General features: G+C 41.0%; 1 protein-coding gene across 2 annotated transcripts in view; it reads left to right on the forward strand.

The window, feature by feature from the left end:
• Tmem200a (transmembrane protein 200A) overlaps positions 1-22,629 on the forward strand; it is a 79,349-nt gene that overhangs the window by 53,133 nt on the left and 3,587 nt on the right. The gene's annotated exons all lie outside the window — the stretch shown is intronic.

Below are 22,629 nucleotides of genomic sequence, written 5' to 3' on the forward strand. Positions count from 1 at the left end.
AATAAAAGCAACCCATATACAGAAGGACTTCCCAAGCCACTGTATTAGCCACTTTGACCTTGTTTTTTTTTTAATTTTTTTAAAAATTTATTTATTTATTAAAGATTTCTGTCTCTTCCCCGCCACCACCTCCCATTTCCCTCCCTCTCTTGGCATAATTTGTTTTTTATTTGCAGCAGGGTATCTGTGACTCTTAGTGAAAAGTTGTTTAACGCCATTTAATGTTAAGAAAACAACAAGAGAAAGCTTCTAAATGAAAGTCCTGATAAAGTCAGTGTAATTAGGATGTTAAAAATGTAGGAAAGAAAAGTTATATTATCTGGAGAAGACTAGATATATGAAGCACTCTGAAACTCTTGGAAGAAAAGGAAATGCAGATATTATTATTAGCAAGTCATTAGTAGTCTAATTTTCAAATGATTCTCTCCAGTGAACTTCCACTAATAGGGTAGAAGTTCTTCTTACCCTAAGACACACAGCGGTGTTGCATTCATCATTGCTCTTGAATTCATAGCCTCTGGAGCTCTGAGGGCCTGTGCTGCTTGGGTAAAGTCCCCAGGCTGACTGCATCCCTGGATCCCACTTGTACTCTGTCAATATTGTGTGAGTACATACTGTGTCAGCCACTGTGCCAGGGAATTGTGAACAACGAAAGTGTCACTGGCATTTCTGATATAGTTGAGGAGATATGAAATAAGTCAATAAGCCAAAAATATCTAGGTGTTTTTGGAGGGCTATTTTTTTCTTACTCTGTACACATTGTTTTTCAGGGGCATACTGAACTTTTCCTTTATTCTTTTTCTTTTCTTTCTATCTTTCTTTTTATTTTTAGGTTTTGTATATGTTTATATATATATATGTGTGTGTGTGTGTTCTTGAATGTGGATGCACATGTTCCTGTGTGTGTGTGTGTGTGTGTATTTCTAATGTAGAAGATAGCTTCTCAATGGTTCTCTATCTACCTTAGTTTTGTTTTTTGTTTTTTTGGGTTTTTTTGTTTTGTTTTGTTTTTGTTTTTAGACAGGGCTACTTTGTAACAGTCCTAGCTCTCCTGTAACTAGCTCTGTAGACCAGGCTACCCTCAAACTGTGAGTGCTGGGATTTAAAGGCATGTACCACAACTGCCAGTTTATCCACTCTATTTTTTAAGACAGAGCCTCTCCCTGAATCTAGAGTTCACAAACTATCTGGAGAAGAGGACCAATTAGCTAAAGACCCCTGTAATCCTACCTCCCCCAGCACTGAGATTAAGTGTTAGTACTTCAGTACCTGGTCTTTACATGGGTGCTGGGATCTGAACTCAGCTTCTCAGTCTTCAGTGGCAGGTCCTTTACCAAGGAACCCACCTCCCCAGACCTTATACTGAACTTCTATACTAGCCTATGGACAAGAGATAGAAAAGATTCTGAGATTAGCAAATTCACTCAGTAATTGAAGTCATGGTGAAAGATTTTATTATTTCATAGATAATTCAATAGAACTGGCAGCCCATCTCTACCACACATTACAAATAGATTTCTATGGAGCCAGGTGTTCACAAGCTGGCATTAGAAAGGTGAGAGGAACAGAGCCAGGGAGATAGGAACGGTACAGGAGAGTAGAAGAAAGGTTTGCCCTGAGGGGACAAGTCTGAAGTGGGAAGTCCTTCTGTATATGTGTTTGTTGCATTTATTGGTTAAGGAATAAAGAAACTGGCTTGGCCTGTGATAGGGCAGAGCAGAGCAAGGCAGTGGGGGAGGGGGTAAAACTAAACTGAATGCTTGGAGAAAGAAGGCAGAGCAAGAGACACCATGGAGTCACCGGAGGGGAAAGAGGCAAACTGGCAGCTGGAACTTTGCCAGTAGGCCATGAGACTCATGGTAAAATATAAAATAATGGAAATGGGTTAATTCTAGATATCAGAGCTAGCTAACAATATGCTTAAGTTATTGGCCAAACAGTATTGCAAATAATATAGTTTCTGAGTGATTGTTTTGGGAGTCTAGGTGACCAGGAAACAAACAAGCAGCCTTTTACTATATAGTCTGTCCCCCTACTAAACTTGTAATGAAGTGCCAAGGCTGGAGGGGCTGAGAAGATATGCAGAAGCAAGCGACATGGCCACTCTTCTTGTGACCTGTCGAGACAAAAGATCTGGTTTAAACCTGAAGTGGTAGGCCATCAGACAAGTGCAGCTCAGCTTTATGGGCTTGACTGTCAGCAGCTTCCTTCTTCATGAACTGCGCCATTTATTGGTGGAGAATGCTCTCTACGGTGAAATGTATCAGTAGTGAGGTGTTGGGGTGCAGGGAGGGGGCAGAGTCTCCAAAACATGACAGTTCTTAAACTTTGAAAGCACATTGAGACCCCCTTTGAACTCCTCTTTTATACAAGTACATTCCATACCTCCTCCTTATGTACAGAATAACCTTCCTTCTTCGTATGTGTCCCAAAACCCCCTTTTCTTTTCTGCTGCCCATAAGACCAGTCCTGAAGGGTTGTTGAGGTTGTGCACATATTTAGTAAGGAGTATTTTGATCTAGGTGTGGGTGTGTTAGTGTGTTGCGCATGTGTGTGGAAGTATAGCGTCTATATGAATCGTTATTGAACATTCCTCATTTTCACAGGCGTGAGTCACTTGAAAACTAAATTTAAAAGAATTAGCAAAATTGAGGGGTCAGCATTTTCATTTTGTCTCTGATTGTTTGTTTGTTTTATCTTTCGACACAGAGTCATATCACATAGCCCAGGCTAGCTTTTAACTTGAGCTCCTCCTGTTCAGACTCCCCAGGACTAGGATAACAAGTGTGTGTCACCATGCCCAGAGCAAATATTTCTTATACTGCTTTTACAGATGTGCTGTCTTTTCCCTTTTGTATTTTAAATGTCATTCATGATCACACTGATATTTACTTAAGACTTTTGTTTTGGAAGCAGTCATTTTGCTGTTGTTGTTTCTTTGCTTTGCTTGAGACAGGGTCTCGCCCTGTTGCATTGACTAACCTGGAGCTTGCCCAGTCTGCCCTTGAACTCATAAGAGATCCTCATACTGTATCTCCCTCCTGAGACCAGAGCTGTGTGCCCAGATGGAAGCAAACTTTTTTGTTACTAATAAATTTCTTAATAGGATAACAGGTATTACATACTAGGCAATGCATGTTAGTACATGCCCCTAATCCCAGATCAAGAGAAGAGAAAGGAGATCACCTGTAAATTTGAGACCAGCAAGTTCCAGGTCAGTCAAGACTACAAAGTGAGATCCTGTGTCAGAAAAGTCTAAGCGAATAAGGATTCCATACTAATTACTATGGCAGTGCTCCTTCGAGTTACATCATAAGCGATGCTATACGAGAATATGTATTTGTTCATCAGCCAGCTTTTAACGCCAGTGTGCAGAATCAAAGATCTTTAAAGATTGCGTTTCACTAAGAAAATCAACATGATTTTGGTTTGCAGTCATTAAGGAACAAGTTTTCTTATCAGTAGATTAAATGCTTATCTTTTGATCACAGATTTGTTCTGAGTATATGTCTATGCATATATAGTCAGTTTTCAGAAAATCTCTAATAATGTGAGGACCAAAAGAATTCAAAACCAAGCTTCTCCAATTGCTTATTTTTTGTTCATATTTCAGTAGACAAGCCCTTACCCTTCAGTAACTGAAGCCTTGGCATTATCTTGACTGCCTCCCCTATCTGACCACTCATTTAATGTCAAGGTCTTTTTACTTTGTGTTCTAAATAGCTCTGTGTTCTTTCTACTCTTCTTCCCCTCATGACTACCTGCCTGCTTCATCTCTCACGCCTGGATTAATGGAGAGGCTTGGGAATAGTCCTCATAAGAAGACCATACTGGTGCCTTCCTATCCCATACAGTACATACAGTAGCAGGATCTTTCCTCCTCCTCCTCCTTTTCCTCCTCCTCCTCCACCTCCTCCTCCTCCTCTTCCTTTTCCTCCTCCTCCTCCTCCTCCTCTTCTCATTTTTATACCAAATCTTCCAGCAGAGTCCTTAACCCATAGTAACCCTTCAGTAAGTATTTGTTAGATGAAATTAAATAAGTGAAAGACTGGTTTGAAACTCACAGAGATATTGTTGGTGTTGAATTATTCTAATGAATGAATTAAAAAATAAAATTATGCAAGTTTGAGCTAAATAGGTAGTGGTGATGTCGGGAGTTTTATCTATATAGATTGAAATTGATTTGTCAGCGTATGAGCACATAAAGAGGGTTTCAGCTGGAAGCCTCAGTTATATCTATGTGCCCTGAGCAAGTGGAAGGGATTATCTAGGTGAAAGTAAAGTTCAGGCATCTACAGCAGATATTTATTATATTCTTACAACAATGTACCTCTGTCTCCAAAGTCTAATCACTTGAAAGCTAATGCTTCTCATAACTGGTTTCCAGCTTTTATTCATTAGATGAAGCAACACCAGGAAATAGACATGTGCATTGCATGCACACACACACACCCCACATACACACACACCACATACACAAACCACACACACACCACACAAATGCATACACCACATATACATACCAAACACACCACATATACACACACTACATACACAAACCACACTCACACCACACACACTACACTCATACACCACACAAATGCAAACACACCACATACACACACACCACACAAGCACACTCACATACTACACACATCCCCCACACACCATACTCACACACTACACACACCAAACACACGCCACACTCACACATCACACACACACACCACACACAACACACACATATACACACCACACATGCACACACCTCACACACATATAAACACCACATACACATATGCACACCATACACATAAACACACCACACACACCACACACGCACACATAACCTTCAAATAGATGATTTTCCAAAGTGTTTACCTCTGCTTTGCATGCTCTTAATTTTCACATAGGATCTGTATTCATTTCTTTGCTTGATGCTGTGGGAAAATATTCTGACGAAAGCAATTTATGGGAGAAAGGGCTATTCGGGCTCACACACCAAAGATATAACTGACAGTCATGGCAGAAGAGTCAAGGCAGCAAGCACTTGAAGTAGCTGGTCACATCCCATCTATAGTGAGGGGCAACGTGGTGAATGCATGTGACTTCTCCACATACACTGTCCAGGATACCAGCCAGGAACAGCCCAACCCATACAGGCAATCTTCCCCTCAATTATCGCAACTGTGGTAATTCCCCAGAGTCCTATCTCGTAGGGAATTCTAGATTCTAGATTTAGTAATTAATGCTAACAATTGCAACATCCATTATTTGGTTATTGCCTTTCCAGACCACAGCAAATTAGACCCTACAAGTGAGAACTTAGCAGCCAAGGGCAGCTGCAGTCAGCACCAGAGGTGGTGTTGACCTGGTGAACTCATTTTTGCTTTCTCCTGGCACCTGAGACCTTTAATTGCATGGAAAAACAGACTACATTGTGTGGAAGAAAAATAACACTGCCTACTAGTATGTGTATGTGTTTGTGTATGTGGTGTGTGTGTGTGTGTGTGTGATGAGTATGCATGCATGCATGCATGCACATATATGCTGGGGCTTTAGACTGAACCCAGGGCCTAACTTGTGCTTAGCACATTGTCTGTCTACTTCTAAGCTCTGCCCTGGTTCTTCTTCTTAATCACAAGCTCCTCCAGGAATCTTGAATTTTCACACAGCTCTTAGGGTACTGCAGAAATCCATGTCATAGCTGATATTCAGAATCAAAACAAAGGAAAACAACTCTGAGTCATGAAGAGAAAATTAAATCATTGTTTAATACTGTTTGAGGAGCCTGGAACAATGAATTCCATTATAAGTTTTATATTTAGAAACATTTCCATCTATCTCAACCAAATAGGAAGGTTTTATCCTTAGAAAGGTGAATATAAATTTATTATATCCTGACCCCTACTCCTGCTAGATCCTCTCATAATTCAGCAAGTAGCACAGAGCTGAAGTTAGTAATTCTACTGATGGGCTATTTGCAAATCATTTAAACTCAGCCTAACTCCTAACAACCTGTGAGGAACAGAGGTCCAAGATCCCCCATTTACAAACCAATTTCTGAAGTCGTAGGTCACTCATGTTTTTGGAGTCACAGCTATTAAGAGTTGGGAGCAAAGCCTCTAGTCAATTCAGAGTGTTAGTGGTATTGTGAAAATTCACAGGTGTTGGCATGGGTTCAGGCTTGCACACTCCTTTTGGTCACAAATTGAGCCACACTGGGTTTAATCTCTTAAGTGAGGACAATCTCTCATCAGGTGGTTTTATCACACAGCGGTACGGAAAGAAGGATAGAGCAGGGCCACAAAGGGAATCTTTGTGGATTCATGAGTTAAATTGCCTTTATATCTATGAGCCATGGGATCAGACATTAAACCCAGTGACATCACCTGTCTTAGTCAGATCTCACCGCTGTACCAAAATATCACAGACCAGGTGATTCAAAAGTCTCAGGAATGTATTTCCCACCCCACCTTCTAGAGGCTAGGGAGGCCAAGATGAGGATGCTAAAAGATTTTTGTGTCTGGTAAGGCTGCTCTGCATTTCCAAGGTCTTCATATGACAGAGAACAAAAGGCATGAGGGACAACTGCTGTACGAACCTCTTCTGTAGGAACACCAGTCCTACGAAAGAGCATGGTGCCCTCATGGCAGTCATTCTTAAAGTTGTCATAGTGACGGTTAAGTTGTAACAGACGTTTTGAGGACACACATTCAGACCATGACACCACCTCTCTATTTTACCCAGTTATTTTATTTTCTCTTTCATTTGTTTACAAATAGCACTAGAATAATATTCATACTCACATGGGTTAGTCAGGACTGGATTGCACAGTAGTGAGCAGTCCCTAAATCTCAGTGATCTTAAATAACTAAACCTTTTTCTCACTCATTCATGACCATTATGGTTCGGCCAATTGCTTTTCTATGCTACCCTAACACAAGAACCAGGGATGGGTGGCTTTTGGCCATGCAGTGTGTTGTTGGTCACCATGGCAGCAGGAAAGAGATGATGAGAAATCATATACGTCCTATTAGAAGATTTTCTTAACAAAGGTGCCTTCACTCCCACACGATCACTGCCCAAAGCAAGCCAACCCTCTCTGAGTGATTCCACAGCTCTAGGAGGCTACCTATCATCAAATGACAGATCTGTGCAACCCTCTCTGAGTGATTCCACAGCTCTAGGAGGCTACCTATCATCAAATGACAGATCTGTGGTCTAGATAGACTTGTCCAAAACAAGACCGAATCATCATGATCACTGACTGATTTATAGTTGATTGGTTACATATTTCCACAAGGTCTTTAAATATGTTAGTTTCTGTTAGCTGAGGTTAGAGGGTAACCTATGAGAGTCAGTTATCTCCACTATGAGGCTGTATTTTGTATATATTCAATGTATATTTATATTTTTCCTATATATGTATTAGAGAAATATAAATACATATAAATAGGAAATATGTGTATGTATATACATGCACACCTCTCCATAAAAGAAAGAAAATTTAAAATTTTAAATTGAAAAAAAACAACTAAGACAGCTGAATAGGCAAAGGGGTTTTGCCTACATATACATATCCATCTCCCTGAATATGTACATATGTATGAGAAATATATTTACATATATATAAATATATGTTGGAGAAAACTTGGCCTTCTAAAACAGTGCTGTTGGCTAGAATGCCATTAAGAGAGCTCAAATTCTTTCTATTTTTTAAATTGCCTTACAGATATTTACTGTGTGTTAAACATACTCTCCAGTCAGCAAGGTCTGGAACTTAGTTTCAAAGTAATGCGAAGGAAGCGTGGCAGGCAGAAGCATTGTACTCAGACCAGGGCAAGCACAGTGACTTCTCGGTGCCGGGCCTCCAGAAGTCCTCTGTTCATGTGTTTCCTTGTTATTTCCTCCCCTAATCTTTATGGTCACGATGGTCATTTGTGGAAGCTAAGGGACACCTGTTTGTGACACCTGTGCCTGTGAGCTCCCATTTCTGAAGCACTCTCAGACTGTCCCAATGTCCTCATCCTGAGGCATATGTTTTGGGGCAGCCTTATTCATTTGAGTTCTTTTCTGTTTTCTTCCTCTTGTGTGTCAAGGCTTCCTGGTGATTGTTTCTTTTTCAGGTCCTAGTTTTTGCTCGGCTTTGCTTTATAAGTGAAATTGTGTAGATAGCCATGCGCCAAGTAATCACATTTTTTGTCAGCAATGGGCCACATGCTTGATTGACAGTGGTCTCATAGAGCTACAATGAAATGAAATCTCCTGTAAGCTAGTGGCACTGTAGCTCCATGTCTTGTCACGGTGCAACAGGTTACTTGCACCATTAGCGGTGATATTGGTGTAAATAAAGCTAACACGCTGCCATCTGTAGAAAAGTACATACTTTTCTGCACTGTGTACAAAGCTGGATGTGTACATAATGGTGATATGTAACTATGTTATTAATGCATGAATTCATTATGCTGTATCCCATCTACTTGTACATAAAGCCAGTCTATGGTAGGTCACGTAGATCGTTGTCTTACACAGTATAAGGGCTCTTGCTTACATTATTTTCCTTATAGTGTTTAATCTCCTGCTGTTGTTCATCAGGTCCCCAGGATCAGTAGGATCACATATATCACACATATGGTTTACATATATCATATATATGAAATAATATTTATTTATATATAAATATGAAATCATAATATGGTACATATGTGTGTATATATATAATTTTATGCCTACTCTGTGTATCAGGTGCATGCATACTATACTCCAGGTGTGTATGTAGTAGGAAGTGCCATCTGCATTTTGAAAACTATCCTCTTGACTCACACCTCCTATTCCTTCTACTTTGTCATTCACATCCTCCACCACCATTCTACTTTCTGAAACAAAGTCAGCTCTTGTAGACTGGATATATGGGAGATTATGCAGTATCTTCTTCCTGTGTCATTTCATCTAGCATAATGTCCTTCAGGCTCGACCATATGTTCATGAACGGAAGGCTTTTCCTTCTGTATTCCTCTGTGTGTGTGCATGGTAAGTTTTCTTCATCCTTCGTCGTTGGTAGTTCAGTGGGTGTTTAAATTGATCCCATTCCTTGGCTGCTGTGGACAATGAGTGGCAGACTGACGTCATTTCCCCTCGGGTATATTTTCAAGAGATGCTGCTGTGTAATATGGTTCTCCTCCTCCTCCTCATTCTAGATTTTCTGTATGCTGTCCTGAATGGCCATACCAATTCACACTTGTACCAACAGTGTACAGGGCTTCTCTTGACTTCACATCCTTGCCAACACTTGTCTTTTTATCTTTTCGTAATAGCCACTCATTGCAGTGTTCAGTGTGGCTTTGAATGGTGGGAATGACCCGAGGTCTTCATCCAGTGTTCCAAGGCCTTTGTTTCTGCATCTGAGGGAATGCTGCCCTGGTTCATGAGAAGAAAGAATTCCTAAGTGTAGGAATTACCCTATTCCAGAATAACAGATACAGGAAGACAAGGGGGTCACTGACACATCCTTTAAAGTCTGCGTTTCAAAAAATAGTGAACAATTGATTCCTTTGTAGTAAAGACATTTGGACTCATTCAGCAGACCATTTGAAAAGGGTGCACAACTGTGTTTTTATAGTCCTAGTATCTAAGTAGTTGGTTTGCCTTTTGAAAATCGTTGAGCAAGAGTCGCTTCAGCCGTAAAGCATCTAATTTATACAAGGAACCGTGTCATTTAGTTGGGTGCTTCAAGCTCTAAATTCATTTTACGTTTAGGCTGCAGCTTTTAAATTGATTTTGATCTAGAAACAAAGTAATTTCACTCTTAGAGGAAAGATGTACAAAGCAGGAAAGGCTACATTCTAAGTGATCTATTTAGGACTTTAATAAGTAAATCATAAAGACTAAAATCATATTTAGTTAGGTGATAAAAAGAACACTTTTCCAGTCAACTTATCTGGATATTTTCCTCTATAAAGATACTTCTGGATGTCAGTAGTTACAGTAGGGGAATTTGTAGTGCAGAATCAATTTTAAGATATAAAGAACTGGGCACATCTGGCTTCTGTTCTTCAAATGTGTGTGTGTGTGTGTGTGTGTGTGTGTGTGAGAGAGAGAGAGAGAGAGAGAGAGAGAGAGAGAGAGAGAGAGAGAGAGAGAATCTCAAATAAACAAAATAACTCACCACACTGCTTTTTTTTCCTGTGCAATCAATGTATTTATTAAACATTTCTTTCTGTCTTCAAATGATTTTTTACTGGTTGAAATAATGAAACTTAGAAGAAAAATTTTACATAAACATCACTGTCAGTGAGACATTATATTTTTGCATTAAGCTTGTCATATGATAACAAATTATTAAAAATAATAGCAAAGTTTGGGCTGCAGAGATGGTTCAACACAGTAAGGCACTTGCACCAAACCTGACTTGCAGGAGCTCAATCTCCAGGGCCTACATGATGGAAGGCATGAACTGATCTCTTGCAAGTTGTCTTCTGGTCTGTGCCATGATATGTGCATGGCCCTGTGTGTGAGAGTGTGTGTGTTAGATAAGTAACAATGTTTTTTAAAGCAAAAATCAAATCTCTACATTGATTGGGTATGAATATGTCATCAGTGAGTTTGAGGCAACAGCCATTTTTAATATCCTCAACTTTGGAGATGCATGATCCAAACCACAGCAATAGAGAGAACGGCTCCCAGAAACTGTGCCTCAACACGCAAAGATGCATAAAGCCCTGAAGAGGCCCCATGATGCCACCAACTCTTGGCTTTCTCCAGTATCATTCTCCAGCCATACACTGGCCGAGTGTGTGTGTTTGCTGTTTGGGGGATGTTTTGTAATCTCTCACATGCAGATCTGATAATTATATAGACATGAAATAAGGGTTAGAAGCTGAACTCATTCTGTCCTTCTCAGCAGCTGTTGCAACTCTGAGAGGGCACAGCACTGAGCGAGGCAGTCAAGCATCCTTAGGACTGGTTTCTTTAAATAACCTTTTTTACGTCTCTCCTTAAATAGCTGACTTCTCCTCACTGAATTCTAAATTCATAGTCCTAAGCCCTTCTTCCTTCCCTTCATCTGTCTTCTCTCGATGTTTTCTTTGAACTGTGCCTCCCTCTCCCTAATGTGGTGCCTGTTAATGCGCTCTACAATGAAAGAGGAATTGCATCTTTTAAGAAAACCGAATCTGGATTTGAAACCTTACTCTTCTCCTGTATGACTGTGGCATTGAGTAAACCATGGAGCACCTCTAATCCCTAATGAAATGGGACAGGCCTTCCATCCTCATTGCCCTGAAGCCTCCATACAATAATGCATGTTGAGTTCCTAAAAGATATTCTGGGCTCCTGTCTCATTTCTCATTTTTCACTCTTCTTTCTAAATCACATGCTTTCACCAAAGTCTCTGGGTGAATAATTGAACTTGTGGGATGGTGGACTCTGGTAACAAAAGGATATGCCCAGGCATCTTTCTCTCTGGAGTCCATCATTTTTAGGAAGTCACCATTAATATAATCCTTACTTTGATCTCCAATATAGACCTCAGTTTAGTCAAATTTATTTCGTCTTTATCTGAATAAGTCCTAAAATCAAGGGATGGCTCAGCAGTTTAGAGCACTTATTATTATTACAAAAAACCTGATTTGGGTTTTCACCACCCACATGGCAGCTCACAGCCATTCCTACCTCCAACCCCAGGGGATCTGGCTTCCTCATACACTCACTCACATAAATAAAATTAAATAAAATATGAATGACCTTTTAAGCAATTGATAGTCCTCAACTTATTTGAAGGGAATGAACTTCAACCACAGTTCACTGAAAGGGCAGGTAGGGCTGAGTAGGGAGCCACGAATGAAATGGACGTCCCTACCACTGAATTTTGGGTTCTGCCTGGAGATCTGATAAACAGCTGCGTATCTGTGGGCTAAACTGTTACCATTTTTAATTCAGACTAGCTAATTAGGCCTGCGCTCATGGCGTATCTTCCCTGTATGCCCTGCTTGGGAAGCTCTTATCATCCCTTCTTCCTCCCTGATATGGAAACAAAAGCCCTTTCCATCCCCCAAGGCAACTGCATCCTTCTGGTACTTTCTGTGCTGCACAATTTCTTCCATCATTATATCTAGAATACCCTGGGTGCTTTGCCCCCACAGGAATTCAGAGGGTGTAGGATTCCATTGTGTTGGATTCAGTATATTTCACCAAATATACCAAAGTATATATTAAACATAAAAGTTAAATTGTTCTGCAAGAATTGGAAATGCTTAACAGTATTACTTTAGTACCTTATGCATATTTCAGAAGGAAGAGAGTCCTCCTCATTACTCAAAAAAAAAATACAAAAACTAGTCCAGGATTTTTACGTGTGTGTGTGCATGTGTATACATGTCCATGTGGTGTGTGTGCATGTGTATACGTGTCCATGTGGTGTGTTGCACAGGTGTATATGTGTATTAAGTTGGGTTTTTGCTAAATATTTTATCGCAACAGCATATAAATATCTTCCAATGCAAAAGATGTTGAAGCCAGGTCAATAGCTCCATTTCAAAACCAATTAATTTTGAAGGCACAGCCAACTTGGGAGTGATATTGTGAATACAAGTCTTGGCAACTCATGCTACTAAATAAAATTACACATCCCCTAGGCTTGTAGTTCTTTGGTATAGGGGGATGTCAATGACTGCTTTTCTAGGTTCTTGTGCATTCATAGGCCTGTGTATGCTGAGACCAAAATTTGATTAATCAATTACTACAAATAGAAAACGGTGGGTTAATGTGTGACTACAGCCAATAGGAAAAAATTCTTAGAGCATTATAAGTTCTGGCCATCTGCAGGTTGGATATCGCTGAGGATCAAGAATGTAAAAACTGCTATTTATTCAAGTAGTGTGTGCATTCCCCAACCCCATCATTATAACCCGATTAGTGTTTGGTGGAAAAATCAAGATTGAAGGCATGTTTAAAACTTGGGTTGAAGTGAGTTGAATTTGTAGAATTGCTTTCTGTTGGAGTTAACACATTATAATAAACTGTAAGGATTTTTAAGCATTCATACATCCAGGTGAAATCTGACAGAGAAAAGTTTAGGATGGGGGTGTGAGTTCTGGACATCTTGTCACCTTGCCTGGACGTTAGGTCCTCACAGAAAGCCTCCTTCACAGCAGTGACTCGTCTGTGGGTCCCTGCGGTAAAAAGCTGTGGTGGAAAGCACAAAAGAAGCAGAGGAAGTAGAACAGATTTGCTTTCAATGCATGAAGTTAAGGAAGAATTAGACTTGGCTCCATCGCTCCAATGAGATGAATACAAAAGAGTTGACTAGAGGAGCCCCCATTGCAGCTCCAGAGATCAGACTTCTATCTTAAGGAAGCTGCTTCATGAACTATGAGAGGATGGTTCCAAGGCTGTGAATATGTCCCCTCAAAGCTCATATGTTGAGAACTTACTCCTCAGTTGCCAATGTTAATGGCATTCTGAGGTGAGGATTTGAAGGTTCAATGCAGTCTTGAGGGTTGACTCTATGAAGAAGTATAATTGAGGATGTCTTAGTCACTGTTATGTTGTAATAAAGGGACACCATGACCATGTCAACTCTTATAAAAGAAAGTATTTAATTTTAGGGGTTTGTTTCTGGTTTCAGAGATTTAGTTTGTTATCATCATGACAGGAAGCATGGCATCATGTAAGCAGACAGAGTGCAGGATAAAAAGTGGAGCCCAGAGAACAAGCCATTAGGCCTGGCTAGGGCTTCAGAAACTGCAAAACCCATCTCCAGTGACACACTTCCTTCAGCAAAGCCACACCCACTCCAGTAAGGCTATACCTCTGAATCTCTCTCAAGTAATGCTACTCACTAATGGCCAGGCATTCAAATACTTGAGCCTGTGGGGAACATTCCTAGTTAAACCACAAGAACTGAGCTGGCATGGTCTTGCTTTTTTTGCCATACACCTCTGCCAGGCTATGAGGCCTTGAACCTCTCAGCTCCGGAAATGTAAGCAACTCATTTTTCTGTATCAATTATCTAGACTCCTTACTGGAATAATACAAAAGAGGCTTAGACAGAAGATCAAAAATTTCAGTTATGGTTGGTCCACCCTGATGGCCTACAGTCCTCCTTAAGGCTCTCCCTCCTGAAGCTATTGCCTTAGGAGTGGGAGGTTAATATATGGCATAGTCACACAAATATTCAGTCTAGAGCAAGTAGTTCACAAAGAAAGAATATAGATGAGGAATAACTGACTGAGATCCACTGTGAAATCTGGAAGTTAGAAAATCTGTGTTCTCTTCAGTTCATATTGCTACCACTGAGCCCATGATTGCAAAGGGGAGAAGCGATGATAAAAGCAGAAATAGTCGTATATATCCCTATGACATCCCCATTCTTTCTGTACGCTTTCTATTCAGTCATGAACTGCGTGGCTTCTCTGAAAGAGCCAAGAAGTATGTCCTTCAGTGCTAAAGGAGTTTGCATACCCAAGATTAGAGAATTTTCTTCTTATAAGTATTGAGGAGCTTGTCATTGCTCCACAGGGCCTCCCTTCACACCTTTTCATTCCTTCCTTTCAGAGCAATTCTGACTGGATCTTACTCAGGGGTGGTGAGAATAAAATTCTCCAGCCAAAATGATGCTTTAAAAACTATAGGTTAGAAAATTTCATGAGAGGATTAGTGCCTAATACAGGATGGTACATTTTAATACTACTGTGGATGGGGAATTTGCTCTGGTGAAAGACGGCTTATTGGTTGTCTGTAGACTGTGAGTCCTTCAACATCCTCAGCAGGATGGATGTGTCTGTGTTGCTTGCTGATCTGGTGTCTTCTCCAGTTGTGTGGCAGTAAGTGGAGCAACTCATGCTCAGATGACCATTTTCTCCAGACTTTATTTCAGGACTATAACCATCACCAGTGTGTTCTGGATTTTTCAGGCCCAATTCCAACGGGAACTTAAGACTCATTAGTGTCTTTCTTTACACTGTTGCTCCACAAATTTTGGTGGTCATGCAGATATCATATCTGCTCTGTAATGAGGGATAAAAAGTGAAGTCTGTGTTTGTTATTGCCTTAGTTCTTTGGATGAACCGTCTTTGCCTACACCCTGCATGCTGGTAAATTGGTAAAGTCCTTAGCAGTGACTTCCTTCCTAACAGTTCAAGTCACCTTCCTGTCCAGAAAGAGAGTGAGTGGAGAATGTGACAGGGTTCCTCGAGAGAGTGTCTAGATTAGAAGAGCTCAGATGTGGGGTGGGATCCTATTTCTACTTTGGGGAAAACAGGCTTCTAATGCCTTTTGTTCCTGCAGACTGTGTCTCCCACTGGGTCCTGGCAGGGTGTTTTCTGAGCTCATTATAGATCTGCTTTGTGGCCTCCTGGAGATTTCTGTGTTCCAGGGCTTCATGGCATTTAGTCCTTGGAGAGCATTTGTTCCCGGCCATTGTCACACAGCTCATAATTGGTTCAGGCCTGCGTTTCGTGCTTTGTCAGGCTGGCCGGTTTTGTAGGAGCCATTGCTGACAAAGAATGCATATAGGTTTTCAAGTGCTTTCTCTCTGTGCTGCATTGTCTGGGAGCTCAAGATGTACTTGGTCCAGTGTGTTACATTTTACGTTTAGTGACTTGATTGTCAGTCTGCCAAACCTCTGAACACCTTGGACTTTCTTCTAGTTCCTGTGTTCTATGCCAAATAACACAAATACCAGCAAAGTTCTCCAGTATGTGCAAAACTTGTTAACACACAACTGACATTTTTCAGATTGTCATATGACATCACCCTATGGCTTCTTCTCTAAGTCTGGTGTCCCCGAGCTTCCTCTTCCTCATTATTCTGTCTGTTTTGTACCCTAGTGTTCCAAAGGCAACAGAATGGTGACTGTAGAAGTAACGAATTCGTTATAAACTTGATCCATCTGCAAATACTAGGTGAACAGGCTGAGCTCTCCTGCCTCATCATTCCTCACATTGTATTTTTAAGATAAATCTGTAAATCTGAAGAAAGAAAATTAATTAAAAAGAAAAACAAGCTCTCATACAAACTCTTCTCTTCTTTGCAACCAATGGATTGTTTCTGGAGGCAGAAGACTCCAGGCTTCTTGAATCCCTACAGACTACTAATAACCACACTTGAATAATTAACCGAACTACTTTTACATTGCTTTACTTACCGTGTGTGTGTGTGTGTGTGTGTGTGTGTACATACACGTGCATGTGTGTGCATATAGGCATCAGAGGACAATTTGCAAGAGTTAATTCTCTCCTCTTTTATGTGGGTTCTGAGGATGCTCATGACTAACCAGTGATGTAAGAAGGACACTCAGAGTCTAGCATCCACATCCAAAACCACTGGTGTGTACATGAAAAGAGGACTTACATTTTAGCCTATTAGGTCTGGAACTCAGTCTGAATGAACTGCTAGTCACCTATAGGAACTTTCCCTTTCAACTCTGGTAAAAATATGGGTTCATAAAGAGAGAGAGACTCAAAATTTGAAATGTCTCTACTGGGAAGAAAGTCCTAAAACTGTTGTAGCTTTAACAGACAATATTTCCATCTGCCTCATTTGTGGTACCACATGGAGTTTTATGTAATGTCTTTGGTCCTGAGGGCATAGATTAATTTTTACTTCCTTTGGGCAGCTAGTCTTTCATTTTGGCAATTTTTAAGCCCTAAACAAGAATATGAATCCAAATATATGACTAGAATGGTGTCAATTATATTGGAAATAATAGGCATACTTCAAGCGAGATGATGAAAATCTTAGGGTAAGGCCCATGTGTAAGGAAGAATTAGATTCTGTCTGCATGGACAGGTCTTGCTGGTGTGACAAAGCCGCCACTAACTGCCACTGCCTCCTGGAAGCCACCCTGATTCCTCCAGAGGCTGTGAACGAACACTGCCACATTGCTGCCTCAGGAGGCAGTTCACTTCGTCCCACAAGCCTTCCTATTCCTTCTCAAGAGACTGGATTTTATTAATTTTGTATCCCTGTTGCTACCCACTTTTCAGTCATCTATGAGAATCATTGAGTGAGTTCCTGTCACTCTGTGAGGCACTCAGTTAGCATGCAAAACCACAGAAAGGCACATAGAAAGGAAAGAAGCAGCATTGAACCATGGTTCTAAGAGCTTATATTCCAACCCTGCTCTTACTGCTAACCTGGTGTTTGACCTAGGCATCATTCCTCGTCTTTAGTTATTTATAAAGAATATTTCGATTGAAAAGCTTCTAAAGTCTCTCAATTCTGCAGGTCTGTTTAGCTGTGACTATCCGAGTTCAATGTGTATGCACGCCTGTAGAACCACATGTGTTACATAGTAGCATGGGCTGCTGAGAATGGTAGACTAATGTGGTCTTAAAAGAACCAACGTAGGAAGAAACAGATGTTCAGAAGCCTGAGAATCCTGAACTCTGGTGTGGATTAGTGCTGTGAAAGCATATTCCAAAACATACTTAGCCTGTGGGGGTGGGGAAGTGTGTGGTCTATGTGTGTCTGTGTGTCTGTGTGCGCATGTGTGTGAAGGAAAACAAAAAGGTTTTAAAATTTTATAGACAAGACCAGAAGAAGATGAGCACAAAGATGATTATAATGGCTTTTGTGTAGTGCAGTGTTGCACATGGTAGTTAACACAGAAATCTCCATAATGACAAAATGAGCTTCTACCTGGAAACAGTAGTGTGAACCTGGTTCAGAGGAAAGCAAGCCAAGTTAAGACATTGGAAAACCCAAGGGCTTGAAGAGAAGTGAGAGTCCACTAGTCTCCTTGGTGAGAAAAGTAGCAAATGAGATTGCCTTTCAATGAGTAAGTTCTGATGTCTGTGGTGACTGTCAGACCCTCATAAGACGGTAAAGACGTAGAGGTGGCCCATCACTGTCTTCGTTGCAGAATGAAAATGAAGACTTAATTTGTAAAGTTTACACTGGTAATCTAGATGCCTGTACTAATAAAATTGTGACTGGTTTATGACCACTGGGAATGGAAAAAATAAATGATCCACAAGTAGCCATAACTTTATACTGCTTTGCAAATTTTGGTTATCAGCAGAATAATAATGTTTCCAAGTCGTCTCTTTTGAATGCTTACTCTCACAAGTCAATACCAGGTATGCATTTCTGTACTGCATCAAGGAGTAGTAGCTAAATTGAGCAACAAGGCCCAACAGATATGAGGCCCCCAGTAGAAGAGCACAAGGTTTTGCTCCATGTGTTCAGCTTCCCTGTGTTGCCTGCTTTTGGAACTTGGATGGACAAGATTTGCAGGTGCATATAAATTTGGAAGAACAACAGACTTTTGGAAAATGCACTCTAGGTCTAGAAGAATTACACACAAACTCTATACTCAGGTTAAAATGAAATTCAATGTCTCAACATTCTCTGTTTGGATCGTTGATGATGTGTTGGGGTTTTTGTCACTTCGGCAAAATATCCAAGAAAATAAACTGAAGCTCAAGAAGGCTTATTTTGCCTTGCAGTTCAAGGGCACAGTCACAGTGGCAGCAGAGAGAGGCAATTGGTTCACAGCACAGCTGCCATCAGGAAGCAGAGGACAATGAATGCTGACTCTCAGCTTTCTCCCACTTCTTTATTCAGTTCTTGGCTCCAGACCATGGAATAGTGCTACTCGCCATTTGCAGTGAGTCCTCCTACCTCAGCTAACTCTGTCACAAACATGGCTGGAGGTTTGTCTTCTAGGTGATTCCTAAATAGATCCTGTCAATATTAATAATATTAATATTAAAACAAGAGATCCTGCCAATATTATTAATCATCACAAAGGAAATGAGTCCCATCATGGCTCTGACAAAAATGGTTGATACTAAAAATGAGGAGTGGGAAAGGGGAGTGGTCTCTTGGGGCCATAACTGGATTCTGAAGATGCTAAAGATGCTGGAGATGCTGGAGATGCTGGAGATGCTGGAGATACTGGAGGGATCTGCACAAGCGCGAGAGGCTGATGCTCAGCCACACTCACCCATTCAGTCTTGCACCTCCTCTATAGCTTTTCTCAGGTTGTAATTTGAGAAGTACAATGACTTGCTCCAGTCATAGTTACGAGAAAACAGCATCCCTTAAATATTATGGGAAACCAAATTAGGGTAAGAAAAAAAAATACGGGGAAACATACTCAGATGAAAGCAAACCTGGAATGCTAATCCCCAGTGTATGAAAGTATCAGCTCTGTTAAGACCCTAGGCAAGTTACCTAAGCTCTCTGTGATGTAAATTTTCAAACATTTATTTAAATCTGGTCATGGTGGTACACACCTTTAATCCTAGCAGTCAGAAGGCAGAGGCTGATCCATCCCTGAGTTCATGGCTAGCTGGGTTGACAGAGCAAGTTTCGGGACAGCCAGGGCTACCCAGAGAAACCCTGTCTCAAAAAACAAGAACAAGCAAGCAAATGTGTATAAGTGTAGCACAGAAAAACTGAAGATTTAAGGCTTTTTTTTTTTTTTTACATTTGCTGAACACCAAATGCCAGTTGGCGTTGTAGTTTAAAGATGGGGCTACCTGTAGATTCGTCCGGGGTCTCAGCTTACGTAGTGGAACAGCCCTAGCATCATCTTGCAGTCTGCCCGTCTCCAACAACAGCTCCATCCATCTAGTGATTTTCCTAAAATAATGAACGACTCTGATATTCATGTCTTAGAGCACCTCCTTTGTAGATGCCCAAGGGGGTGAAACATTAACAAAGGCCTATGCCGTGTCCCGAGGCCCAACTCTCCTTTCTCTTCTAGTCTTCATAGTGGCTGCCTTGGCAGCAGGGAGCTGTGAACCAAAGGTAAGGCCGTATTTCTGTTGTCCCGCCTGCTGGCTTTTCTCCATCCCACCTGAAATGAAGCTAACCTGATTTCTCACAGTGATAGATGTGAGACACTGTCTCCTGTATGCAGCCCGATGCAAAGCGCTTTGTAATTGAAACTTCCATTCCAGAGTGACCTCCGGCTGGTTGCCTCTGGTCTATTAGCTCTTCCATTAGGTTTCAAGCTCCGCAAAGCAGTGACTAAATTTGCTTCTATGCTTTTCCCCTGGGGTCTAGTTTGGATCTCTGAGTGTTGAGACAGGGGTCATGCAGTGTGGGAATGCTTTGAATCAAGTTAAGTGGCGGGGGAGGGGGGACTGTCACCAAACGTTGATTTGCTGTTCCTTGGGATCTTTTTGTCCCTGTTTAGTCCTGACCAAGGTAGATTAACTTTGGTTATGTTACAATCCCTACCACAGCCACCAAGTTTCTCTCTTTCCAACCTGCTCTAGAAGCTTTTGGTTTGGCTTTCTATACATTGGCTTCCTTTCTTCTTTCTCCTAACCTAGAGTACTCACCTTGCTTGCTCACATGGAAGCCGAGTCATTCTTCTTTGTCCCCCCATCTTTCCGTATTCCTATCTCCTTCTTAGAATATTTTCTCTCTTTCAGCCCCATTTCCAAACCAACCTCAGGAAGGGGAAGACCATGGTGCCAGTGAACTCTTTTCATAAGTGGCAAAGACCAGGACACCTCTTGGGAATGCAGCTCACTATGGTTGCTGCATAGACAGTCATGCACACTCATTTCTGTTCCTCTCTTAAATCCATCTATTCAAAAAGATTTCTGACTGTTTCCTTAGATTGCCATATGGAAATAGCTAAGCTAGATGTCTGAAAGCTACACTAAGCATTTCCTTCAAACATTTGGAACTGGCTTGGGTTCCAGCAAACAGAGGTTGACAGTAAATTATTTTAGCCAAGGTTTGGGAGTGGGTCTAAGCTTAGTGTGTATACTTTGGTAAATCTCATAGACTAGAGTACTGCGTTATGCGCTTGTTTGTTCTCTCAACATTAAACTACCTTAATCCCAGTTATAATTTCTCTGCAAGCTGGGTATCCTTGCCAGCTCACTAAAATGGTACACACCGTCCACCACCCTGTTATTTAAGAACAACTCAGAAATCATAAGTAAGTCAAAAGGACATCTCTCTCCTGGAAGATGAAATTGGATGCCTTTCAGAAACTTCTCAAGACCGAGAGAATCTCAAAATACCCAACTAAAGTTGGTCGTATGATGACTCTTTATTATAAAACAAGACAGAAATTTTACCAACTTACAAAGCGCTGCTTTTTGTTTGTGTGTTGTTTCTTCTTTAAAATTTTGTAAAAATTCTGGGGAAAGGCTCACTCTTCATCATGTTGGCAACTATTTCTTGAACAGTGACTTTGTGTAAGGTTCTATAGTGAATAATAAGAGTGTCAATTAAAACGAAATTTGGCCACAAAGCATGGAGAATTCAGACATTAAATATATATCTATATATCAAGTGCCCTAGAAAGCTGTATAAATGCTCCGAGGAATTAACCTTGTGTGGGATATGAAGTCTGAAGGCTGAAGGAGGTCATAAAGGAGGTGGAGCATATGATTAAGCAGAAGTCAGTATGCAAAGGTAGGAGCCAATGGGAGTTAGGTCCACAAGGTCCTACTAAACATTCTTTTGCTGTTGTTTCCAAGGCACGGTCTCTTTGTGTAGTCCTGGCCATCTTGGGACTCGTTCTATAGACAAGGTTGACCCTTGAACTCAGAATTTCACCTGTTTCTGCCTCCCAGATGCTGGTATCAAAGGCATGTACTACCACATTCTTTGGCTAAAACGTTCTTAACAGTCACAGAAATAACATGACATAGAGTGTAAAGACATAGAGTGTAAATGAGAAACAGGAAATATTGGTCAGATTTCAGTTGTGTGTATGCTAAAAGGAACCGAGAGACTAAACCCGTAGGGTCTGAAATTCCAGATTAATCTGAAGGCAGTAAAGTGTGTTTCTCCCACTACTGTACTCTTACAGAGGTATTCCATGGGATAATCGGCCACATCCATGGAAACTAGCGGGTACAGGAAAAAGAACCCAAATCTTGGAGAGCAGTTGAAAGCTTGCTCAATGATAGTTAATATAGCTGTGCGTGTCTGGAAAGAAATGGGATCATAATACATGAAATTTCTATGATTTAGAGCCTAGTTGGAAAGTGGGGTGGGAAGGGGGGAGGGAATGAGTCATTATACAGGGCCAAGCCTAAGGAATGGTTCCACTAAAAAGCCAGGTGTGACAACCAACGGGGCCACGGTGCATGGTAGGTGTGAGTTCAGCTATGCCAGCGGCATGTAGCTAGGAATGTGTTCCCCAGGGAGCAGCTGAAAATGTGAAATCCAATTCATGCTAAGGTCTGAAAGACAGACTGGGGCCTCATCAGCATCAAGGCCATTGTGGAAGATGTGGGGATGGATATGCATGCCAAGGGAGAGTCAAGACAAGTAGCCAGGGGCAGGACTCTAGGGGTAATGATTTACTCTGTGGTGGAAGAAAAGCTGAAATTGAACATAGCAAGGTCAACGTAGAGACAGGGAGACTTAGGAAGGGAGGGATTAGACAGAAAAAGAGGCCAAAGAAATCCAGGGGAGCAGAGAGATAAGAAAGATAAAAATTTAAAGAAAAACTAAATGGGTTTTTGTGTGTGGGGGGGTGTTGTTTGCTTGTTTGTCAGGAAGGGTTTGTGGGTTACTTTTCACCATGGTTACTTGGAATGTGTTCTTTTGGTAAGTCTGAGAATTGCTTTTGGCCTGCGCATTATTCTGTGTTTGTGTGTGTGTGTGTGTGTGTGTGTGTGTGTGTGTGTGTCACCATAT

The sequence above is a fragment of the Alexandromys fortis genome, unplaced genomic scaffold, assembly GCF_014885135.2.
Source record: "Alexandromys fortis isolate MF-2015 unplaced genomic scaffold, M_Fortis_MF-2015_v1.1 scaffold_14, whole genome shotgun sequence".
Classification (NCBI taxonomy): Eukaryota; Metazoa; Chordata; class Mammalia; order Rodentia; family Cricetidae; genus Alexandromys; species Alexandromys fortis.